This window comes from Camelus ferus, chromosome 24 (genome assembly GCF_009834535.1).
Source record: "Camelus ferus isolate YT-003-E chromosome 24, BCGSAC_Cfer_1.0, whole genome shotgun sequence".
Classification (NCBI taxonomy): domain Eukaryota; kingdom Metazoa; phylum Chordata; class Mammalia; order Artiodactyla; family Camelidae; genus Camelus; species Camelus ferus.
The window spans coordinates 12,835,111-12,849,798 of record NC_045719.1 but is presented as its reverse complement, the minus strand read 5'-3'; positions in this window follow the sequence as shown (position 1 = coordinate 12,849,798).

Sequence of the window (14,688 nt, the reverse complement as noted above, 5' to 3'; positions counted from 1 at the left end):
CACGTGCGGCCCTGTGCATCTCCCGTTTTAATAAGGGTTTAGGAAATTTGAATACATGGAACACAGGCGATCATGACGACAAGGCTAACATGGAAAGGTAGATGCATATCTGAAAATGACTCTGTGCCAAAGTATTCTTTGCCATTTCAAAATTTCATCAGAGTTTGGCTTGGCACCCAGGAGAGCAGCAACCTCCCATTCTCTTCCTCCTTTTCTTTCTCCTCCTGCTCTACTTCGACAAAACTCCCTATGCTCACAGCCTAGAATCTATTTCACATAGTCAACTATCATAGAAAACTTTTCTTCTGTGTGCATTGGGAATCTATCTCTCATGTTAGCATGGCTTCAATAAGAAAATTTACAAAGTACAAACAATCCAACACATCTCTTCCCAAAGATAAGAACTTCAGTGTAAACTAAAAAGGAAATCAGACATTCAAAATTCCAAGAGGAACATAAAACAACTCTACCTGTCAAGCACCAGCATGTAAATTGGTTATACTGCCTCTCAAAAAAAAAAAAAATTGCAGTGATGAGAAGGAGGATATTAAGGGATTATTGCCATATTTTAGGTTTCCAAAGTCTTTGTAGCTGTTCCTTAGAATGTTTCAATTAAAGTGCTCTAAATTTTTAAATATAAAACAAATTCATAATCAGGTAAGTACAAAAGGATAGTCTAAAGCCATTTTATGAATGAATTTTGGATTATTCACCTGCTTCTTTCCATTAGGACAGCAAACTGTAGTCTCTTCACTCCTTTGTGATATAAAGTGTGGAACTCAGACTTGCATCACCTAGGAACTCATTAGGAATAAAGAATCACAGGCCCGACCCCAGATCAACTGAATCCAAATCCACATGTCAACAAGATGTCTGGTGGCACACACACATCAACACTCGAGAAGCACTGTTTTATTTCACAAGTAGGAAGGACTCACCCCTGGAGGAACCCAGAAGCTGTGCTAGGGACACCCTCCAATGCTGGTGATACTGTGTGTCTTGAGTTTGGGTCTGAAATATTCAGAGAGATTGTGACTTCAGAATTGATGTTCAGAAATAAACCCATTTTTTATGAATGCAATTTCCTACAAAAATGTATATATTATTGGCATTTCAGTTCTTACTAAGGAGTCTGTGAAACAAGCTGAAGTCCTCATTCTGGTGGTCGGCCCATGTGTAGATAATGGCGGTCTCTTCAATAGAGACTAGGATCAAGACTCCTAGGATTTTTTTAAATACATGTTCAAAACCATATAATACTGTGAAACAAATGCTTTTTCCACCCTCACTCATTTAGTCTCCCTAATTAAGCTACCTGTTGTTTTGGCCACTTTCAGTGAAAATGCAGAAGAGAAAACTGTTTATGTTGAGCATCCTTAAACCCTCTACATTTCTTTGGTTATGAAATCCAGAAGCGAATTTTAATTCTCACTCCATGACTCTCCACCTCAAATATCCCAGACCCTCAACAACAGACATCAACAACATTGTGAAAACACACACAATAAAATGGATGAAAAAAGGAAGAAGAAATGGATAAAAGGGATCATTCACAAACGACATTGTTTAATTTCTCTTTTCAGTTTCAACAATGGATTTTGCTCGGTCATTAGCTTCCTAGAAACAAGGCTCCAGATCCCAGAAACGGGTTTCGGGTACTTCAGCTTATCACCGGCTGTGGTAAGTAATTCTTTTACCATGAGTCAAGGACAGAGTTCCTGTCCTTTGAGGAATACTTCCCTCACTTTATTCCTTAAGTTTTAACAACCGCAGCCACTACCCAAGCCAATCAGCATGAAAATATATGCATAATTTTTTTAAAAGCAAGATGCAAAAGAGCAGGAAGATGAACACAAAGCCATCAGCATAATCAAGCAACTTAAAGGATGTTGCTTTAATGAATTCATGATGTATGTGATGAAAAAACTTTATTTTTTTCACCACAATAAAACACTATCAATTTGGATGACCCAACTTTCACTCATTAAAATTATTTTATCTCTAATTTACTTTGATTTTCTGATTTTTTTCTAACTCTGCATTATTCCAATTTATGACAGTCTCTGACTTCTTCTTTTACCATTTTTACACAATTTCACACATTTCAACAGTATCTTTTTCAAAATTTTGATACTTCCTAGTCAACTGCAATATTGCAGGTAATCAGCCTCTCTCATGCAGGAGATGGCCCTGCCTTGGAAATGCCACATACGTTCAGCAGAAAAAAGTCACTGGTTAGCATTCATCTTTGATGAGTATATACCCTCAGTTAAACGGAGAATAAAGGGAGGCAGAGATTCATGATTTAGCTTATATAATTCAAAATCTTCATTTATGCTATATAATTACATATACTTAGGTTTACTAATAGATGGGGGTGGTAAATGTAGCTAGACACAACATTTAAACAGAAAGAAATATAACTTGACTTTATAGGACGATGCCTTTATTAGGAGTTGGGAGCTTAGCAACCTCTGTAAATACACAAGCAGATATATACAACCATATGCAGTGCGTGTAGAGTTTCTCAATGTCTATCAAGTAGCTTAATGCTATCAAAGTACTCCACTGATAATAAAACTCAAGGCTCAAAGGACAGCAAGAATATTATTCCATGTAATGTATTATGCATCAATAGTTTCAGCCGAGCAAATCCTACCAGCCTCTCAGGCCACCACAACAGAGCTAGTGAAAGGAATATTAACTGACTCAAGAAACAGAAAAGTAAAAAGAAGAAAGGGAGACTAAAAAGGGCGTGAAAGTAAAGACCCTCCTTTCTGGCCTTTTTTTTTTTTTTTTTTTTTTTTTTACTTCCGGCCATTTTTCTCTATCCACCTTTTGTCCCACAAATCTACTCTGTGGATGGATTCTCCACTATACCCTCCATTCTCCAGATCATCATTTGAGCCTTCTTTTGCTTTCACTTTTCTTTCTCCTATTCTGTTTTTTCTTTATCTGCCATCAAGCTCAATTCAAGGTCAAAGTCAAATACATACTTGTTGCCATTCAGGCCCAGATATTTACTCATCAAATTAAAGCATCTTAAATCAGTCCATTATCACAACCACACGCTAATTCCAACCCTAATGAATAGGTGTATCCCACAGTCCATGACATTATTTCCACCTGAGCAATACTGTTGGAATTTTTTTTTTTTTTTTTGCATAGAAAGACTACTTCGTCACAAACATCAAATTTTAGAGAAGATGTGCTGAAGTCCCTTTGCTCTGCAATAGCGTCTAACTCTCATTTTTAAGAAAGATAAATTGGGTCTAATTTCAGGAAATAGTTGCTATTGCCAAATTTTAACAACAAAACTATACCTTGATCTTTAAAATCCCTTTCTAATGATATCTCGCATACCAAATTGTATGGGAAAGACTTATTTTAGGCAGTTTAAGATCCTTTCTCATCATTGTATAAGAAATGAAACAGATCATTTCTATTGATGCTTCCTACGAGATACGTGCTTTATTTCCTGGTACCATAACAAAAAATAATGCACTCAAGATCAGGAAGATTACACATATTGGCATGAGCATTTTGAAAAGAATACCAGAAAGTTTGAAGGAGCCCTGAGAGAAATTTTTCTCAGCTTCATTATTTTCCAAAACAACATGGAGTACCAGCTTTGCAAAACGTTCCCTGTCGAGCTTAAACATGCTACCTGCTCAAATCTTTGAAATGCGGACTTCAAATTCTAAGGAAGACGTGCCCCTGAATATCAGGAATTTATTGCCTTAGTTAAACCATCTCAGTTGCTTTTTGGAGACATAGTCATACCTATCTCCTGGCTTTGCCAGCCCTTCCATCCAAGCCTGAGGGTCTCTTGCTTTTTACCTCCCACCTCTTTGACTTGCGGTCTCTGCTCAGAAGCAGTTTCATCATCAAGCACACGTCACAGCAGGTGTGGGCAGACAGGTGCTCACCTTTTTATTGTTGCTGTTCACAGAAAGACAAGAGTCTCGTTTATGAAAAGTGGTGCAGGAGAATTCCAGCCAAAATTGGGGGAACATCAAACCTCAAAATGTGCAACTAGCATCCTATGGAAATTTTGTAATACAAATTTAGCGGGCGGTGTGGGGGCTTCTTGTGTTGTCTTTCATCTTTGTAAAAAGCCTTAACATTTTAGGCAAAGTGACCTCAAATGAAACAATACTATGTGATAGGTGGATGATAGATAGATAGATACATAGATAGATAGATACATAGATAGATACATAGATACATACATAGATAGATACATAGATACATAGATATGTATGCATGTATATCAACATTCAATATGTATAAATTATTTAAATGAGAGTGGAGAAAGAATTGAGAAGAAAAGCTTCTTCCTCCTGCAGCTCCCTGGTTAAGACCTCAGCTTATATTCTGATGCACTCTGTCTCCTGATGGCAGCTCTTGCCCACTCTTCTCTGTCCCCTCTGTCCTCTCTGATTCAAGAAGCGGAATATTGCAATCCAGTAATAGGCTTCAAGCAGTCTCTGTCACACAAGTAATGTCACCAAGATCACCAGAAAAAGTATAGCTAGTTATCTCCCCTCTATCAATGCCATACAAAGGCATTTGCACCAGTCTTTTTATGATAAATAAAAAGCATTCAACCCCCACCTATTTTTTTTTAGAGAAAGCACAACTCCATACTCCATTGTTCAAAAAACTTTTGCAAGCTAGACCTGAAATTATACATTGAACATAAATTATATTTGAAATAGGCTCCTTTATATAGTTCAGAACAAATGGCTTCCAGATGAGAGTGAAAACTCAAAAACAGAGCCTAGAATTCAGAACTGTACTGTTGGATTATGGAATTTGTAGGCCAAGACCAAATGAAGGCTCAAAATCTGCTAAAAGCATGTATTTTTGGCCACTTGGCTCCTTGGAGAATGTTCATCATGGATGCTATGAAATTTCTGTCAATTCCTAAAATAACCAAATATTCTCCTTTAGAAACCTAAATAAGTGAGAAGAGACAGTTGTTTGTTTTTGTTTTCGTTTTTCCACGTAACATAGCATTAAGTTCAAAAGGAAAGTTTGGAGCTAAACCCGTTAGTTGGAACAATACAGAGCAAACCCTGGCGAAGCATCCTCACTGCCTCTGTGCACCTATTCCATTCTCTGGATTTTTTTTCCCCCTGTATTACCAGATGCTGAGTCTCCTGCCTTGGGAAAGGGAAATATAAAAAAGAGTACACATGTCTCATTCTTTCACAGAATGTTCTTCTCTTTCTAAACCAGAAAATATTCAGAACCATAAAATAATTTGAGATTTACAATTTCTGTGGCAAATCCATCCCTCTCTTAGCACACTGAATGTCTGCAACAGTTTACTGAGATAGCAACGGTGTAATATAGAGGAGAAAGACCAGAATTTTGATTTGGGAGAATTGGGGTTGAATCCCAACTTCAGTGCCTACGAAGTAATGATCTCCCTGAGCTTCAATTTCCTCCTCTGTAAAATGAACGTAGTATCTAGTTTTCAAGGATGTTGGCAGGGTCAGGGATAATGCACACAAGTAGGTAACACAGTCTTCAACACATAATAGATCGTTAAGTATGAGACCTATTACACTGTTGGTATTATGGACCAAACAGAAGTCACATGCCTGTCCTCGGATTTATTCAGTAATACCTCCCTGGATCTGTGTACATCCAAGAGCGTCCCAGGTATGCACTGTCATTGCTAGTTACCTCTAGTCTCCAAGAAAAAGCCTGGTTTCACTATGGGTGTAGGTGTGAACTGGAACTCCACGTCCATGAAATAAATGGAAACTAACCACTGTTACACGAATCAGCAAAGGCCTTTTCTACCTTCTCCAGCACATTTTCTTGTATGCAGCGTTCCTTTGACAAACTTTATCATAATTTATACTTAAAAAAGCACCAATGAATTAGAGAGAAATACGTGCATGTAGCTCAAAGTTGTTTGAACTAAACTACTCAAAACATACTAGGAAATAAACCTCTGACAAATCTGTCTCCCTTTTCCCCATGACTTCTCCTGTCTTCTTCCTACCTGCTCTTCATCACTGGAAGTCCCAAACCCATCCGTTTTCACAAAGGTCACCTCTTCCTTAAAAGACAATCCCTGTCTCTTATTTAACTATCCCAGTAATATGGTTATATATTTTAAAAAGTAATTATTATTCACAAGTAAGTACAAAGCTGTTGCTTCTGTAATAGCACACGCCAGAAACCTGGGAATCTTTCATCCTCTTATCTGTAGCCAATTCATGCCAAGGTCACCTTGGGTGGCCACATACTCTCTGTTGCCTCTGTCACTTCCTGAATTCATCACCTTTCATGGCCTGGCCCACCATAAAGCCTCTCAGTTGGTCTTCCTGCCTCCAGTCCGGAGCCTCTGTGATTTTTCTACCCACTGTTAACAGAATGTTCTCTTTAAAGCACAAATCTCCCCTTAGCACCAACTGTGTAAATGCACTTTCTTATGTCTACTTAATGCAATTCCAAGTCTGAAACATGACTGCCTGATCTCTCCTGAGAAGGGAGGTTCGAACAGAGGCCCAGAGTTTGGGTTTTAGATTTGCCCTCTCCTCGGTTTGCAGGCCAGTTCCAGCATTACTAGCTGTGTGTCTTATACACTGATCCAACTTCTTTAGCTTTGGTTTCTCTCTGTAAAATGAGGATTATCTGGAGCATTAAGTGCAATCATGACTAGCAGAGGGCCTCCCACATAGAAACTGCTTGGCAAGTGGTTATTCATATTTTTTTGGTATATATATAATATATATATATATTTATATATATTTTATATATATATTATATATATTTTTGGTATATATATATTTATATATATATATAATTATTATTAAAGTATATATATAATATATAATTTATATTTTATTATTAAAATATAATTGTTTTTATTATTAAAGCAGAGTCAGTTTACAATGTTGTACTAATTTCTGGTGTATAGTACAATGCTTCAGTCATACATGAACGTACATATATTCATTTTCATATTCTTTTTCACCATAAGTTACTACAAGATAGTGAATATAGTTCCTTGTGCTATACAGTATGAACTTCTTGTTTATCTATTTTATATACAGTAGTTACTATCTGCAAACCTCAAACTCCCAATTTATCCCTTCCTACTCCCTTCCCCGACTGGAAACTATAAGTTTGTTTTCTACATCTGTGAGTCTGTTTCTGTTTTATAAATAAGTTCATGTGTCTTTTATTTTAGATTCCACATATAAGTGATATCATATAGTTGTTGTTTTTTTCTCTTTCTGGCTTCCTTCACTTAGAATGACGATCTCCAGGTCCATTCATGTTGCTGCAAATGGCATTATTGTATTCTTTGTTATGGCTGAATAGTATTCCATTGTATAAATATACCACATCTTCTTTACCTAGTCATCTGTCAATGGACATTTAGGTTGTTTCCATGTCTTGGATACTGTTATTGTTATTCTTAGTGTGGTCCCCTACTGGAAATCTACCCTCATGGTCTACTTCTCACTCATCCAACTCCAGACACTGGAAGTTCCTTGATAGAGTGATGCTCTCTCAGACCTCTTCACCCTAGAATATACTATCATCTCTGCCTAGAGGATTCTCCATCCCTGCTCATTTCACTAATAATAGTCATTATATTAATAACACATAGTAGGTATGACTCACTGCCCACAATCTTGGGCACGCAAGAAATATAACATTTTAGCATAACTGAAATTAATTTTCTTTTTTAAGCTCTATTTTTCTGGGGAGTGAAAATTTACTGTTAATCCATTCATGAATCCATTTCCCTTTTACCATCTCCTCGGGGCTGTGTTAGTTCTGAGACACTCACACTGCAAGGGGCAGTTGTCAGTGGTCTTTCTCGGCCCCTGCCTGTAGCCCTGACACATGTACCATCTTTACCTAGCCCTTGGTCCTCCATCAGGCAAGCCTGGGAAATCCATGCTATTTCCATGCCCTTCTTGGTCACTCAAGTTTTTATTCTGCTACTTCTGCCTTGCTCTAAAACTGACAGAGTCTGATTCTGCCTAGATCTCCTAGATAGTGACTTCTTCTCTGGGGTCCTGTCATGTCTCTATATATAATCATGTCTGCATGTGGAGGCCCCAGGTCCCCTTCAGAGGCTCTGCACACCCTTTCCCACCAAGATTTAACTCTTTTGGTGGTGGGGTGAAATGGTGCAGGACCTTCTGGGGTCCTCCCCGGTACAAATACTTTGTGTCCTCCATTCAAACAGTTGCTAATCAGGGCAGGGAAGGGATGCAGAGACCAGGGAGGAACAGTCAAGAAAAAATAGTGCAGCCTTGGGGCAGGGTTCTGGTTCCTCCTCAAAGAATATATGTGACAGTATCTTTGAGTTCTTCTGCAGGAACTAAGGCCCCCACCCAGGGGGAGGATGGTAACTTCAGGCTGAGCACAAGATTCTTGGAGCACCACCCTGTTACCTCACCACAAACCAATCAGAAACAGTCACACATCCCGCAGTCCTCACCCCTAATTTTGCTTATAAAAAGTTTACTACAAAAACCACTGGAGGATTCAGGTTTTTCAAGTGTAAGCCACCCATTCTCCTTGCTTGATCCTGCAATAAACCTTTCTCTGCTCCAGATTCCAATGATTCAGTCTGTTTGGCCTCACTGTGCGTCGAGCACACCAACTTTAGTTTGGTAACACTGGGAGTTGGGGGCAAGGTGTGATGTCCTTTTTGAGGGACCCACCAGCTGAGATTCCATGAATCCTCCTTCTCAACTTTATCTAGTCTGACTCATCAGAGTTTTTTTCTAAGCCTTAAATCCTTTGGAGTCTATGCATTTTCTACCCCCAAGTTGTTTTTTTTTTTTTTTTTCTCTGCTTATGGCTGTAACAAACCTGTCCATGAAGCAATGAAGCCAGCAGCCTAACTGCTCTCATTGAGAATGGTGAAGTGACCATAAGGAATATTGGAAGAAAAAAAATATTTTTTGACATTTCAAAATATTATAACAATACCACATGAAAAACAGCTAACAGTTACTGGGTGAGTTAGATACATCCTCTCACAATTTCCAGTCTGTATCTGTCAGGGTCCCAGCAGGCCACAGATGGTGCACTCAAATTAGGATGCTTGGAGTTGGGTTTAATAAAGGGACTGTTTGCAGATGTTTGGGTAGCATGTAGATAAACCAGAAGAGAGAATGCAGTTCCCTGGGGCTAGCAATGGGGCGAGGAGGCTTAGCATCCCAAGACCCAAAGAAAAAAGACAGGGAGCAGAATCTAGAAACCAGGAGAGGGTCCTGGAGATCTACCACCTTGAGGGAAGCAGTGACCTTTAATTAAGAGGCAAGCAGCCAGAGGCAACCCTGCCAGAAGGAAGCCTTTGGAATAAATACAACAACCTCATTCCCTGCCCTCCCTCCCGTCTCCTTCAAAGGCTCAGGAATAGGAAGTTAGAGCACAAACAAGGAGACCTGTAGAAGAAGCCCATCAGGCTGGGTTTGTGGAGCAGAGAGCAAGAAGGGGAGACACGGAAGGCAGATCCACAAGATCAGATGGAAGATACACAGCACACAGTCCATAAGACACTCCGCATTCAAGTCCTACTCTGTCTTAGCTCTGTCTGCTATAACAAAACACAAGAGACTGGATGGCTTAAACAGCAGTTATTTTCTCCCCATTCTGGAGGCTGGAAGTCTGAGATCAGGGCACCAACAGGGCCAGGTTCTGGTGAGGGCTCTCTTCCTGGCTTGCAGACGGCCATCTCCTCACTGTGTCTTCGCATGGCCTTTCCTCATGAACGCACACAGAGAGAGAGATCTCTCTCTTTCTCTCCTTATAAGCCCATCCACTCCATTGAGAATGCCTGCCCTCATGATATAATCTAGCCCTAATTATCTCCCAAAAGACCCACCTCCAAATACCATCACACTAGGGGTTAAGATTTCAACATATGAACACGGGTGATGGAGGCTGAGGAGAGGGGATACAAACATTCAGTCCATAACAAACTCAAATAGTATTTTCTTAATGAAGTCTTCCTCATCTAGCAGAACTGGCTTTTCCTAGATTTTATCCCATGCTACAGTGCTTTGTACATAACTCTGTGAAAGACATACAAATACTACATTGCATTTTTAGTGCAAATGTCTTTCTCTTTCACTGAATTGAGAGCCTTAAGAAGAGAGAAAAAATTACTTTTTTTTTCTGATACCAATGACAGTACCTAAAATATAAAATATAGTGTGCTGGATGAATGAACAGATACATGAAAAAATGCCTTTTCTCCACTGCTTAGGATCAAACTCCTTAAAGAACAATTCTTTCACAGATAAAACTAATTCATGGTATCGTCTTTCTTCTCCTGGGAAAATATGTGTTGTTTAATCATGGTATTTCATAGTTACTACCCTAGCATTTGTCAGATTGAAATGGATTGCTCCAATAGTGTGAATTTTAGACACAGTAAGAGAAAAGGGGAAAAAAGGAGTGTGTGGCAGGAAGATAAAATATATACTGTATCTATTTGGAGGCAGATGTATCTATGAAGTTTTCTGACTTTCAGCTAGAACTTACTTGAGTTGACCACAAATATTAACATGAATTCAGTGGGAAATCCTTAAGCATGATCCCACCTAAAATTACAGTATAACCCAATGTATTTTTTGCCAGTAGAAAGTTTTCTTGTTTTGCACAAAGCAAATATATATTGATAGATTGAAGTTAACTGTTAATTACCTATCTCAGGTAGGGAGGCAAGCACAGTTGTGCAGTCAGCGCACTGCACAAAGACCCCTGATCAAGAGAGGGACAGAGATGACTCTTCTTGCTAAACTTGACATGGGGCTGCATGTACCTAAAGAAAAGGGGCTTCTTTTCTTCAAATAAAAGTGAAATTAATGGATCCAGAAGTTGTTTACCCAGAGGAAGCACCTTTTTCAATTTACTGGGAGGTCCCTCTAGGCCAACAGCAGCCCTGACCTCAAGCTCACCTCAAATTCAGTATAGCCAAATAAGCTGTCCATCCTACACCTCTCTCTTTTTAATAATACACAATCATTATCCTCAACTTGTTTGCTCAAGATTAAGGTATTAGTTTTGACTCTACCATCTCCTTTAACTCCTCCATCAATCACTGGTTTAGGTGTTTTTAGTGAAATGAGGAGGGATTTAAACAAATAAAGATATGCTGTCCACAACTGTGTGCCCAGGACTATAGTAGCTGTTTAGGAAAAGTACAAAACGAATCTAAGACAAAGACCAGGTTCTCTAAAAGCAAAGCATTTAGTTTGGGAGATAAAATAGAAAGCCCTGGAATGACAAAAAACGAAAAGGACAAGAAATGGAAAGTATTGAGTAATAAGCACAGAAATAGTCACTGCAATGCCTTTATGTCCCTGACTCCAGCCCACCTTGTCCTGACATCCTCATGCCTCTGTTAACCTCCAAGATGCGGAGGGAGCGTACTCTGTAACCTCCAGCTCCTTCAGCCTCCTTCCCCTGCCACCCAGGACAATAATCGATGTTCTCTAAATCTTATGCAAAAAGTGAATATGGGCAGTTTTAGAAAACATTATTTTTACTAATGGAAAACATACAAGCTGAGTGAAAACCATATGCATAATACGTAAGTGAATTTTTAGGACAAGCCCTTCCAAATATCTTGCTCACGTACTTCCAAACATAATTTTTTAAAGGTATACAGCCCTCTCACATTTTTAAGTTAACATCTAAAACTTTTTTACATATCTTCAAGCAGTTGCAAGGATGTAATTTCCAACATATTGTAAATGTTGGGTTGTTTAAAGAAAACTCGCGTCTAGCTCATTTAAATATATCCTATGGAAAATTACCATAGCAATTTGATACTTTCCAATATCCATTTTAAAAGTACATGACCAAACTGCTTTTTTACACCATTCCTTTTTCTCCTTGAATTCATATTTCCACTCCATTTCACTGCAAAATTTTCACCTCAAATAATATATTTTTATGCACTAAGTTTTGTATTGGTAACCCATCCATATATTTCTATTTTCCAGGACAATTAATACTCTGATATTAATCTTATTTAAATATTTAAATATTAATTTAATTTAAATAAATTAACATTTTGATAATTAGTATACAATTCGTCAAACCAACATAAATGTGTCTGATACTTTGATCAACAGTAAGCATACAATGTAAAATATTATGAGAAATACATATCTTAGTAAAACAGAAGACATTTTTAGAAATTAGTTCAGTATCTGTGAATACTTATTAATTATTGCTAAAATAAGACACAGTTCTAAATCAATTATCTTCTTTTCACTTATTTGTGGAAGGGAGCATTTAGCAGCCTTGCTCAAATAAATAAGTAGTTGCGAATAAAAATCCTTCTTTTTTCCTGTAGTAACATCACTCAATTATTTAAACTGCCTCCAAGTTTTATGTAAAAAAAAATCACATCTTATCAAAATCAAAATTAATAATCAATCAAGCGCCAACCTGGTTAGGTTCTTTACATTTTGTTGAAAGAAGTGCACAGGAAACCACTTGTTCAGGGCTCCTTACCAGGCCCTTCGTTAGCGGCTCTCACTTTCTCAGCATCAATGACAATATTTCAGATTGTCTCCTTGTCCGACAGGCAGGAAGTCTGTTCACCCCAGAGCAGTATGCCAGAATGAGATTCTAAATTGGTACGAGGAAACCCGTTCTTATTTAAAGTAGGAGAGGGGTCATGGTGAGACCCTGCGTGACATCTCAACCACAGATCACTTTTCAGAAAAATAAAAATGAAAGTTGAGGATTCAGTAATTAATTTCCTTAGAACCATGCCCTTGAAAGGTCTCCATGAAACCTCAAGGGTATTTATACCCCATTTTGAAGACTGCTACCCCAACCTCCACCTTTCCCATCAGACTAGGTGGCCTAACCCATTCTTCTAAGATAAGATATCACAGGGCCACTTCAGCACTCAATAACTCCCAATGCCTCTCCAATGCATAGGATACAAACTCATAGACCCAGGTATCACTCTAAATGTGATCCTTGGTCCTTCCTAATCTGTCCTCCCACCTTGACATCCTTCCTTGAAACCTAAAGTAAGCAGTCTCTGCTCCAGTCAGTGGCTCTCTTCCCCAGCGCGTGCCCAGCTCACTTTCAGATCACATCTTTGCTCATGTTACTTCCTTAACTTGGAACACTTCATCCTCCATCATCCTTCCTACGTGTGGTCATCTTCTTAGATTCCTTCACCTAGGAAATTTCTCATCAGACTCAACCGATGGCTGATTCCTGGTGAGCTTATATACAAAACAAAGCCACAAATGTCAGGACTACTTTTATTGAGGAGAGGGGGATGAATAAAAAGCAGCTAGCTGCATTGTCAAAACATATGATCTTTTATTGTCTGTTACTTTTTCACACTGATTAATTTTGCATTTCTAATCAGGCAATGATTGGACAGTGTTATGGAACAGTGTTGCTTCTGCATTTCCCTCACTAACAAACTAGATGCCCCCCAAAAAGTATAAGGCATAAAAAGTGTTTGATTCAAGGCAGACACAACCATCAAACATAAAACAGCCCTTTCTTCTGAATCTTTAGGGTCTTTTACATATCTTTCCAAAAGAGTCCTTTGGGCATCAAATAACCAATTAAGTCTTCCAAAAGAACTGTAGCAAGTAAAGTAGGTAAGAATTTATTCACTACAAGTTTTAGTGAATGGGGGCAAAAGTGGTCTCAACACATGTCATCATTTAGCCGTCAATACCCCATTGGACAGTAGAAGCATCTATGAGTTGAAACTATAGAATTCCACCAGGAGAAAGTCCACTCAGTAATTGGATTCATGAGCTTGAAGGGCACTTTCCCCGACAGAACCAGAGTTTACTTGTCACAATAATATTTCAGGTCACTAGTCCTGGTTTAAAAAAATAATAATGTGCTTTATTGTTTCTTACATGCTGTTACCAAAAAGACTGGAAAATGACAAGGCAGAGATTGAATTTAAAACATTGGAATCGAAACCTCAATACAGACATTATTAACTTTGGGTTTGTTTCACTTGCCACAGCCAACTAATGCCTTTGGTCTGAAATGAACTGACTGTCTAGGAAAAGGCCATGTGGAGTTTCCTTGTAAGGCGTTAAGTAAAGTTAAGACATTCATCTCTAACTAATAATGGGTGTTTCTTCCACCCTAGAAGCTTGCAATCATTTGATGACTGTTTGAATTCTAACTACAGTTTTTATATGAATCACTAATTTAATGATGACTCATTCTGTATTATTTGGATATTTAAGCACTTTATACATTTTTTTTGTCTCCAAGAAAATTCTATAGATTACGTAATATTTTTAACCCAAGGTTAACACAGAGATATCCACATACTCTGTGATAAATCAGTATTTCCCAAGAAATCATAAGTAAGATAGAGCATGGTACAAGTATTCTAACAAGGTTATCTTTTGTGCCGTAATTGACAAAAATTAGAAGTTCTTTGAAAGAGGGCTTTAGGGGATTATTTGAGCATTTGGGTGCTATACATGTGAATTTCTCACAAAGGATGGAACCAAGAACGTGTCTGTAGAAAAATGTAGACCTAAGTACAGCTTGGTTGCTGAGATTAAATGCTGCTGTACCTGTGGACAACATATAATGTACAAGAAAGAGGCAAAGGGCTGAAGGTGACAGAAATCCTGGAGCAGAATTTCAGATTTAGTCCTTCTGAGT